The 12500-nt window shown below is 41.9% G+C and overlaps 1 non-coding gene across 1 annotated transcript in view; it reads right to left on the bottom strand.

The window, feature by feature from the left end:
* LOC123687324 overlaps positions 1-64 on the bottom strand; it is a 1906-nt gene extending 1842 nt beyond the window's left edge. The window contains exon 1 of the ribosomal RNA XR_006749056.1: positions 1-64. This exon is cut by the window's left edge and continues 1842 nt beyond it. This is a non-coding gene — a ribosomal RNA (small subunit ribosomal RNA).
* Positions 65-12500: the final 12436 nt, after the last annotated feature.

Consider the following 12500-nt stretch of genomic DNA (forward strand, 5'->3'; position numbering starts at 1 on the left):
ACTGAGACATGCATGGCTTAATCTTTGAGACAAGCATATGACTACTGGCAGGATCAACCAGGGAACTGCGTGCTTATACGATCGGTCCACGAGATTGCCGGTATGGCCAAACCCGTTCGCCTCTCGTCATGTGGCACTAGCCATGTCGATTGACTTCGACTAGCGCCGCACATCAGTAAGTGCAAGTCCTCGACGAAACGACGTAACAGCCCCCAGTCAGCATGAGACTCAAGCTATATATACATCATCATCATCTCGGACAAAACACCGATCAAAAATGAGAAAGTTTCTAGAAACAATCCCTCGCCAAGGCGTCCATATATAATACGAACCCCCGGCTATCAACTAATTTCTTATACACATTCCATCTCGACCCTTCGCTATACATGTGAATATAACGACACGGTGATTCGAGATTCAACAATATTTGTCGCTCGGAACGAATTGAGTGGTTGCAAATTTTTTGTGAACATAACCCGCAACGGGCAGAGGATCACGATTTTAAGGTTGGTCGCTTAAAGGCCATTCGACTACAAAGAGACGAAGCGGACCGCGACCTCGCTGCATGAGGTTGACGAAAGCGACCCAAGATGCGAAAGCCGAAACCAACACACCTTGCCAGTACCCAAACGCCGAGGTCGGATTCGGGTCTACCACTTACCAACTGAATATCATCCTAAAAAGAACTCCAAACAGTCTAGGACAGGACCCATTCTCCACCCCTTCTATATATGTCAGGAGAACCCCGGATTCCCCTCCAGACACGATTTAGCAAACTTTTCCCGATCGATCCGACCCACCGAGGCCGTTTCGACCGTTCGCCGCGCCTACTAGAGCTGATTTCTTCGGACTCCGATCAGAAAATCCGCCGATGCATGTCGTTAACACCTAGTCCGCCTCGTCCGATCGATCGAGGCCGTTTCGACCGTTCGCCGCGCCTACTAGAGCTGATTTCTTCGGACTCCGATCAGAAAATCCGCCGATGCATGTCGTTAACACCTAGTCCGCCTCGTCCGATCGATCTAGGCCGTCTCGAACCACCCATCGCGCATCGAAAGTCGCATCTCTCGAACTCCGATCCGGAAATCGGCCGATGCATCACGTTAACTATTTCTTATATATCTAATATAATATACATGGAGACGGTAAGAATTCTTTTAATCGAAGATATACATATACTTCTCATCAATATCCAAAAGCTTATCGAAAAATAAATTACTCAACTTTTACGTGAAGAATCGTTCACCCAAACCTTATCCCCTATATATGTCAGGAGAACCCAAGGTTCCCCTCCAGACACGATTTAGCAAACTTTTCCCGATCGATCCGACCCACCGAGGCCGTCTCGACCGTCCGCTGCGCCTACTAGGGCCGATTTCTTCGGACTCCGATCAGAAAATATACCGATGCATGTCGTTAACACCTAGTCCGCCTCGTCCGATCTATCTAAACAGTCTCGACGCACCCAACACTCTTTCAAAGTCGGATTACTCGGACTCAATCTGAAAATGGACCGATGCATGACGTCAACACTTAGCCCGCCTCGTCTGATCTATCTAAGCCATCTCGACCCACCCAACACGCCTTCCAAGTCGGATCACTCGGACTTCGATCTGAAAATCTCCGGACTCATTTTTATGAATATCCCCAGTCAGTAAGAACGTTATTTCGCCAATATATACCAACAATAAACCATATTCCAATAGCTGAACCAAAAATATAATTCCCGATCCAAACGTTCTGCATCGCCCAACGCGACCACCTTCCCTATATATGTCAGGAGAGCACAGGGTTCCCCTCCAGACAACACTTACGCTCTATCCCCGACTCTCGGTCGATCGATAGGCCAGGTCAGCGGTGTCTGTTTCGGCCGAAGCTCGGACTTTGGTCAAAATGTTCCGATACAAAATTTGAACCAAGATAGATACAGATATGATTCCTTCTTAAATATACGTTGATTATCGAACAGAATATGGTAAATATTTTGCGATGACCGAGGATTTCATGAATTTTTTTTTTTTTTCGAAAAAATTTTCTATTATCGGAATTTCCTCAAATTTCATTTGGTTGCCTCCTAATGCTTATTAAAAATGATAACCAACAATCAGAATCATTATTTATCATTTATTTCAATTTTTATAATGAAAAACGTTCACGTCCTTTCGCGCCTCTCGATCGTCGTTTACGTGATGCATCGGTCAGCCCTAGTTTACGTGGTGCATCGGTAAGATCGAGTTCACGTTCTGCATCGGTCTGCCCGAGTTTACGTGGTGCATCGGTAAGATCGAGATTACGTGGTGCATCGGTAAGATCGAGTTCACGTTCTGCATCGGTCTGCCTGAGTTTACGTGGTGCATCGGTATGATCGAGTTTACGTTCTGCATCGGTGTGATCTAGTTTACGTTGTGCATCGGTAAGATCGAGATTACGTGAAGCATCGGTATGATCGAGTTTACGTTCTGCATCGGTCTGGACTCTGAGATATATTTTCGACGTGAAAATGTTCCGATACAACTTTTGAACCAGGATAGTTAGAGAGATGATTTTTTCTGGGATGTACGTTGATTGGGGAATGGATTGTGGAAAATAACTTGCCATGACCGAGGTGTTCTCGAATTTTTTTTTTTTTTCGAAAAATATTTTCTGATTTTGGATTTCACTCAAATTTGATTTCGTTGCCTTCTAATGTGTTCTAAAAGAGTAAATCAGTAATCAGAATCGAAAAATATTTTTCGGATTTTTTTTTTTTTGAAAAAAAATTTTCTGATTTTGGAATTTCCTCAAATTTGATTTGGTTGCCTTCTAATGTGTTTTTAAAGCGTAAATCAGTAATCAGAATCAATATTCATTGTCGACTTTAATTTTTATAAGGAAAAATGTTCACGTCCTTAAACGCCTCCCCATCATTAGCCCGAGTCCAAGTCGATGTCAGTCCCGAGCGGACGGTGTCAGATACTACCTATCGCCCCGGTCTGGACTTGGCGAGGTATTTCGACGTGAAATGTTCCGATACAACTTTTGAACCAGGATAGTTAGAGAGATGATTTCTTCTATGTTGTACGTTGATTGTGGAATGGATTGTGGGAAATAACTTGCCATGACCCAGGTGTTCTTGAATTTTTTTTTTTTTCGAAAAAAATTTTCTGATCTTGAAATTTCCTCAAATCTGATTGCGTTGCCTTCTAATGTGTACTAAAAGAGTAAATCAGTAATCAGAATCAATATTCATTGTCGACTTTAATTTTTATAAGGAAAAATGTTCACGTCCTTAAACGCCTCTCCATCGTTACCCCGACTCCAAGACGATGTTAGACCGGAGCGGACGGTGTCAAATGCGACCGATCTCCCCGGTCTGGACTTAGCGAGATATTCCGACGTGAAATGTTCCGATACAAAAATTTAACTGTGATAGTTAGAGAGATGGTTCCTTTTGTGATGTACGTTGATTGTGTAATAGAATATGGAAATAAACTTGAGATGACCGAGGTCTTCTGGGATTTTTTTTTTTTTTCGAAAAATATTTTTCGATTTCGGAAATCCCTCAAATTTCATTGAGATATGTCCTAATGTGTTCTTAAAACTTAAATCAACAATCAGAATTAATATCCAAAAGTTATTTCATTTTTTATAAGGAAAAACGTTCACGTCCTTTCCGCTCCCAAAAAGTGAGATATCATAGAAAATATCGCTATATTTGTTGTTTACGGCCATACCACGCTGAAATTGCCAGTTCTCGTCAGAACACTGAGCTGAGAGGTTATACCCAAAATCGCTCCGTAGAGATAGTTGTGGAATTTGTGAACGTTAAAACTGACCTGTGAAAGTGACCGTTGTGTTAGACCAGACGGCGCCAAGCCGCATTCCAGAGCCAAGAATAGACTGAGTGAGTGACGAAATTTTACCTGCTCGGGTCCGAAAGGCCCTGAAACGGCCGAGTTTCGCGTGAAACCGACCGCTTTTGAATTCCTTTTTGAAAGGAATTTCAAAAATTTTATCAGAACCTTATTAAAATGATGGACGACCAGGAAATGAAACTCCCTTCAGATTCATCTGATAATGAAACTGACCCCCCGAGAGTCGCAAAAAAGAGAAGTCGAGTTGGAGATGTGGAAAACCCAAACTTCACGCATCCAACAACATCTATCAGGAAAAGGAAGGACAAAAAGACAATCCCTGTAGAAATCAAAAATAAATTTAACTACCTCAATCCAAATGAGGTAGAAGTCAATGCAGCAACCGTTGAAATTAGAAAAAATCAACGGAAACCCCCGCCAATAGTGGTCAACGGCGTTTTCAAAAAACATAACAAAACGGTGGCCGACATAACGAAAGTTATAAATGGCAAATTTTATATTAAATACAGTGCCATGAACTCCACCGTCTACACCGAGACGGTAGAAGACAGAAAGAAGCTTGAAAAATATTTTGATGAAAACGACGTGAAATACCACACTTACACCCCGAGGGAAGAAAAAACTCATGCTTTTACGCTGAGGGGACTGGATTCTGATCCAGACCTGGAAGAGATTAAAACTGAACTCCAGGAACTAGGAATTCCGGTTGTGGAAATCCACAAACTAAAAGCAACGAAATCACCGGCGTACATGGTCGTCACCGGAAATACGATAACGCTCCGGAAAATACAGAAGGAAGTCCGCGTTATTAATTATACAGCCGTTCGGTGGAACAAATACTTCACAAAAAGGGAAGTAATCCAATGTCACAACTGCCAGATGTGGGGACATGCCACGGCCAACTGCCATAGGACCCCAAACTGCCTCAAGTGCGCGGAAAATCACGCGACTCGCGAGTGCCCAAAATCAATGAATACGCCGGCAAAGTGCGCGAACTGTTTCGGGAGTCACCCCGCAAACAGTACCGAGTGCGCGATTTACGTGAACATCTGCAACCGCAGGGCGAGGAACGCCAAAACCGCCGCCCCTGCCGCCCCCAAAGTTTACCGCGAAGCTCCAATCCCGGCCGTGAATGTCTGGGAAGCAAGGAGAAAGGCCCAAGAGGCCAAACAAAAACCGGTAAGTGGCATGGCCAACCCCCAAACCACCCCCAAAACCCCAACTTCCCCCCCAACAAACAAAACTCATGACACAAACAACACAAATAACTTCCAAAACGCGTTTTACGAGCTGAAAAGCGAGTTCAACAGACTTAATCAATACGTGGACATACGACAACTACTAACAGACGTCAAAAGACTCAACCAGCAGCTGCAAAATGCAAGCCCCGCCGAAAGAAAGTACGTCATACTGGAATTCTTCCTCAATTTAAATGACTAAGTCATTAAAAATCGCGACTTGGAACGCGAATGGAGTCTCCCAAAAATTCCTGGAGATCTCCAATTTTCTAAATTACAACCAAATAGACATACTGACTATCAACGAGACAAAACTGAAAAACAACCACAAATTTTTCATTAAAGGATACCAGACATATAGGCAAGACAGACAAGACAACTCTGGATTCGGTGGAATCGCTATACTAGTAAAGAACATTATCGCATCCACCATTTTGCCTACCATCAACTGCACAATAGAGAACGCTAGCGTCCAGATTGATGGCAACTTAATCATAACGGCGGTGTATAATAGCCCCAGTCGCAAATTCAGTACCAACTGCCTAAGATTCCTATTTTCTAGGAAAAATAAAGTAATAGTTCTAGGCGATCTAAATGCTAAACACGAAGAATGGAACTGCAACTGCAGAAACACCAATGGAAATCGTCTATTCAGTTTCCTTGAAGCTAATGATGACGTAATTTTGAACATCCCTAACGGACACACTCATTTTCCAGACAATGGAAAAGCTCCGAGTACTATCGATTTAATACTCACTAAGAATATTAACTTGAATAGTATCCCGGACGCGAGTTGTCAATTAGGGTCCGATCATAATCCAGTGATCTTCTCGGTCAATTATAGCAGCGAAAGAAACCCAACAAAATTAGTGTACGACTATTCGAACGCTGATTGGGCAAAATTTCGTACAATATTAGATAGTAAAATAACTATCAACAATAAAATCGAAACTGCTTCCGACATCGAACGGGAAATTGAAAAGTTTACGAAGGCCCTCAAGTACGCCCGCGATAAAACAATTTCCAAAAAACCGAGAGCTGAAGTAGCAGAAAAACTACCAGCCCATATTATCGACTTGATCAAGTTCAGGAATAAAATCAGAAAAAGGTGGCAATCCCACCAAAGACAAGTCGATAAAACACTCTTAAACTCATACACCCGCGAAATCCGAAACCACATAAAAATTTTCCAGAACGAAAGATGGGAACAGAAAATCTCCAGGCTAAATTCTAATAACAAAGATCTCTGGAAAACAGTCAAATCCAGTATTCAAAAATTCTCCCAAGTTCCCATCTTGGTCCAAAATTCCGCGAATTACATCACCGATAAAGAAAAAGCGGACGTACTTGCGGAAAACTTCGAAACCGCTCACCACATATCCCAGACCGATAGTCCAGAACAAGCAGACATACGGAAAAGAGTGGAAGACTTTATAAATTCGAACCGCTTCGTAAAACCCGAAAATCACCTATTAACAAATCCATCGGAAATACGGGACGAAATTAAAAAGCTTCCACTAAACAAAGCGCCAGGAAAGGACGAAGTGGACAATAGACTGATCCGGAACCTATCCAGAAAGGCCATAGTTCAACTGAACTACATCATAAACGCTGTATTCAAATTTCAACACTGGCCTAGCTGTTGGAAAACAGCAGTAGTAACCCCTATCCCCAAAGCCGGGAAAGTCACAACTTCTCCCGGCAACTACCGTCCGATCAGTCTACTGTCTAACCTCAGCAAGCTGACCGAGAAAATCCTGTTAGGAAAAATAAAACAAGTTATGAAAAACAATAAAATTCGCGATGACCATCAATTTGGCTTCAAGGAAAAACACAGCTCGACACAGCAAATCTGCCGAATCGTAGTTGACGTAATAAATAGTTTCAATAATAAAAACCACACGGTCATGCTCCTCCTCGACATCGAAAAGGCGTTCGACAAAGTTTGGATAGAGGGGCTGACCTACAAATTAATAAAACTTAAATTCCCGAAATTCCTCATAAAGACCATTTACTCATATCTCAATAACAGAAAATTCATAGTACGCGTAGGGAATGAAACATCCGCGCCCAAAAATATAAAAGCAGGAATTGTGCAGGGATCAGTCCTTGGACCTAGATTATTCAATATCTACGTCCAGGATATCCCATCCAGCGCTGAAGACGCCAATCGCGAGCTGAAAAACCATCTCGAAGTACTTATCAATTACTTCGACAGATGGAAAATAAAACTGAATGAGACCAAAGCAGAGCAGATCGTGTTTAGCAGAAGACGGAATGAAAAAGTAATCTTAGACAAATTAAAAATCAATAATACGGAAATTGTTCCAAAAAGCTCCGTTAAGTACCTGGGCATTGAATTGGACGAAAGGCTAAATTTCCACCGCCATATCAAAGCACAAATCCATAAAGGATACGCCATCAAAAAGATACTGCATCCTCTATTGTGCAGTAAAAGTATGCTGAATGAAAAAAACAAATTGCTCATTTACAAAACATACATCCGGCCAGTAGTCACATACGCTGCGCCGGCATTTTGTCACCTTAGGCCCTTTCCAATAAGGCCCATTCAAAACCTTCAAAACAAAATCCTAAGATTGGCCTTGAGCAAGCCGTATTACACTAGGATATCCAAACTACATGAACTCGCGGATATTCCAACCATCCGCGAGTACCTAAACAAAGTATCTAGCGATTTCTACGAATTCCAGTGTAAATCCAACGCACTGACAAGACAAATTACGAAAACGCGACTCCACGCATCCCCTCACCCCCTCCCGTACCAATTCCTTCCCATATTCCTTAAACCTCCCTAAAAACCCACCCCAAACACCCAAAAACCCCTATGAAAACCGCCATCTTCCAAGACCGGCCATGTCACATACCGACATTTTGAAAAATATGTCTTGACGACGAATCACAACGAAAGGTAGCGGCAGCCAATGCGAATGGCGTATCCATCGCCCTGTTATCGTAACAACCAATCGGTCCTACGGGTACTAGACCCAACAGCGACACGAACGGTGCTACGAGAAATGGGGACTGGCCACGACTAGCAAATGGCGGCCGTTAGCTGAATTGAGAATCGCCGTTTAGCATAACGGGAACCCCTTCCCAGACATGTATATAAAATTGTATATAAAAATTTGTAAATGATAAAACTGTACATAACTGTATATATATCCCCAACCCACCCCCCATCCCTCCCCAAATTACTTATATCAGGTTTTTTATTCCTAAATTTTTCCTGAAAATCCCCTATTATAATAAAATAAATAAATATACGATATCAAACAAAAATTCCCAAACACCCTGAAATTACTTAAAAATTTTTTATTATATGTATATGAAATGTAACTGATAATACCAGAATTATCTGGTAGGAACTGTATATAAACCCTTATTGTTGATTAACATGGCCTATATAGGCACATATCTGTAACTATCACAAAGACAAATAAAGACCATTTGAAATTGAAATTGAAATTGAACACTGAAGCCAAGCAGCGTCGGGCGCGGTTAGTACTTGGATGGGTGACCGCTTGGGAACACCGCGTGCTGTAAGCTTTTTTTTTACGTTCTGCATCGGTCTGCCGAGATAACGTGGTGCATCGGTATGATCGAGTTTACGTTCTGCATCGGTAAGATCGAGATTACGTGATGCATCGGTAAGATTGAGATTACGTGGTGCATCGGTAAGATCGAGTTTACGTGGTGCATCGGTAAGATCCAATTCACGTTCTGCATCGGTAAGATCCAGTTCACGTGGTGCATCGGTAAGATCGAGATTACGTGGTGCATCGGTAAGATCGAGTTTACGTGGTGCATCGGTAAGATCCAATTCACGTTCTGCATCGGTAAGATCCAGTTCACGTGGTGCATCGGTAAGATTGAGATTACGTGGTGCATCGGTAAGATCGAGTTTACGTGGTGCATCGGTAAGATCCAATTCACGTTCTGCATCGGTAAGATCCAGTTCACGTGGTGCATCGGTAAGATCGAGATTACGTGGTGCATCGGTAAGATCGAGTTTACGTGGTGCATCGGTAAGATCCAATTCACGTTCTGCATCGGTAAGATCCAGTTCACGTGGTGCATCGGTAAGATCGAGATTACGTGGTGCATCGGTAAGATCGAGTTTACGTGGTGCATCGGTAAGATCCAATTCACGTTCTGCATCGGTAAGATCCAGTTCACGTGGTGCATCGGTAAGATTGAGATTACGTGGTGCATCGGTAAGATCCAGTTCACGTGGTGCATCGGTAAGATGGAGATTACGTGGTGCATCGGTAAGATCGAGATTACGTGGTGCATCGGTAAGATCTACTTTACGTTCTGCATCGGTCTGCCCTTGTTTACGTGGTGCATCGGTAAGATCGAGATTACGTGAAGCATCGGTATGATCGAGTTTACGTTCTGCATCGGTCTGCCCGATATTACGTGGTGCATCGGTCTGCCCTAGTTTACGTGGTGCATCGGTTTGGACTTAGAGATATATTTTCGACGTGAAAATGTTCCGATACAACTTTTGAACCAGGATAGTTAGAGAGATGATTTTTTCTGGGATGTACGTGGATCGGGGAATGGATTGTGGGAAATAACTTGCCATGACCGAGGTGTCCTCGAATTTTTTTTTTTTTCGAAAAAAATTTTCTGATTGTGGAATTTTCTCAAATTTGATTTGGTTGCCTCCTAATGTGTTCTAAAAGAGTAAATCAGTAATCGGAATCGAAAAATATTTTTCGGATTTTTTTTTTTTTCGAAAAAAATTTTCTGATCGTGGAATTTCCTCAAATTCGATTTGGTTGCCTTCTAATGTGTTTTTAAAGCGTAAATCAGTAATCAGAATCAATATTCATTGTCGACTTTAATTTTTATAAGGAAAAATGTTCACGTCCTTAAACGCCTCCCCATCATCAGCCCGAGTCCAAGTCGATGTCAGTCCCGAGCGGACGGTGTCAGATACTACCTATCGCCGAGGTCTGGACTTGGCGAGATATTACGACGTGAAATGTTCCGATACAACTTTTGAACCAGGATAGTTAGAGAGATGATTTCTTCTATGTTGTACGTTGATTGTGGAATGAAATACGTAAAATAACTCGCCATGACCGAGGTGATTACGATTTTTTTTTTTTTTCGAAAAAAATTTTCTGATCGTGGAATTTTCTCAAATTTGATTTGGTTGCCTCCTTATATGTTCTAGTAGCGATAATCAACAATCAGAATCAAAATCCATGGTCGGGTTTGATTTTTATAAGGAAAAATGTTCACGTCCTTTTTTACAACCCCGACTCATTGACGATGTTAGAACCGAGCCGGCGGTGTCAGATACGACCGATCGCCCCGGTCCCGATCGTCATTTACGTTGTGCATCGGTCTGCCCGAGATTACGTGGTGCATCGGTATGATCGAGTTTACGTGGTGCATCGGTAAGATCCAATTCACGTTCTGCATCGGTAAGATCCAATTCACGTTCTGCATCGGTAAGATCCAGTTCACGTGGTGCATCGGTAAGATGGAGATTACGTGGTGCATCGGTAAGATCGAGATTACGTGGTGCATCGGTAAGATCTACTTTACGTTCTGCATCGGTCTGCCCTTGTTTACGTGGTGCATCGGTAAGATCGAGATTACGTGAAGCATCGGTATGATCGAGTTTACGTTCTGCATCGGTCTGCCCGATATTACGTGGTGCATCGGTCTGCCCTAGTTTACGTGGTGCATCGGTTTGGACTTAGAGATATATTTTCGACGTGAAAATGTTCCGATACAACTTTTGAACCAGGATAGTTAGAGAGATGATTTTTTCTGGGATGTACGTGGATCGGGGAATGGATTGTGGGAAATAACTTGCCATGACCGAGGTGTCCTCGAATTTTTTTTTTTTTCGAAAAAAATTTTCTGATTGTGGAATTTTCTCAAATTTGATTTGGTTGCCTCCTAATGTGTTCTAAAAGAGTAAATCAGTAATCGGAATCGAAAAATATTTTTCGGATTTTTTTTTTTTTCGAAAAAAATTTTCTGATCGTGGAATTTCCTCAAATTCGATTTGGTTGCCTTCTAATGTGTTTTTAAAGCGTAAATCAGTAATCAGAATCAATATTCATTGTCGACTTTAATTTTTATAAGGAAAAATGTTCACGTCCTTAAACGCCTCCCCATCATCAGCCCGAGTCCAAGTCGATGTCAGTCCCGAGCGGACGGTGTCAGATACTACCTATCGCCGAGGTCTGGACTTGGCGAGATATTACGACGTGAAATGTTCCGATACAACTTTTGAACCAGGATAGTTAGAGAGATGATTTCTTCTATGTTGTACGTTGATTGTGGAATGAAATACGGAAAATAACTCGCCATGACCGAGGTGATTACGATTTTTTTTTTTTTTCGAAAAAAATTTTCTGATCGTGGAATTTTCTCAAATTTGATTTGGTTGCCTCCTTATATGTTCTAGTAGCGATAATCAACAATCAGAATCAAAATCCATGGTCGGGTTTGATTTTTATAAGGAAAAATGTTCACGTCCTTTTTTACAACCCCGACTCATTGACGATGTTAGAACCGAGCCGGCGGTGTCAGATACGACCGATCGCCCCGGTCCCGATCGTCATTTACGTTGTGCATCGGTCTGCCCGAGATTACGTGGTGCATCGGTCTGGACTTAGAGATATATTTTCGACGTGAAAATGTTCCGATACAACTTTTGAACTAGGATAGTTAGAGAGATGATTTTTTCTGGGATGTACGTTGATTGGGGAATGGATTGTGGGAAATAACTTGCCATGACCGAGGTGTTCTCGAATTTTTTTTTTTTTTTCGAAAAAAATTTTCTGATTGTGGAATTTTCTCAAATTTGATTTGGTTGCCTCCTAATGTGTTCTAATAGCGATAATCAACAATCAGAATCAAAATCCATGGTCGGGTTTGATTTTTATAAGGAATAATGTTCACGTCCTTTTTCGCCTATGTTCTTTTTCGACGTGAAAAGTTCCGATACAACTTTTGAACCAGGATAGTTAGAGAGATGATTTTTTCTGGGATGTATGTTGATTGACGTACGAAACTTGGAAAAAAAATAGAAAAGACCGAGGTACTCTAGAAAAAAAATTTATTGAAAATATTTTTTTGATTTCGGAATTAATTCGAAATTCATTCAGATGTCTTCTATCAATATCGCGAAAGAAAAATCAATAATCAGAATCGATATTCATCTAAGATTATTTCCTTTTGGATTGTGTTAACATTCGGTACGATCTTGTCTACGTGATGCATCGGTTTGTTTCTCGGCTCTTGTGAGCAAGTTGGACACTCGAGACGGCCTCCATCGATCGGATTAGGCGGGCTTTAATGTTAACGTGCTGCATCGGTGTGATCTTGTTTACGTCATGCATCGGTATAGCTTTAA

Source organism: Harmonia axyridis, chromosome X, assembly GCF_914767665.1.
Source record: "Harmonia axyridis chromosome X, icHarAxyr1.1, whole genome shotgun sequence".
In the NCBI taxonomy this organism is placed as follows: Eukaryota; Metazoa; Arthropoda; class Insecta; order Coleoptera; family Coccinellidae; genus Harmonia; species Harmonia axyridis.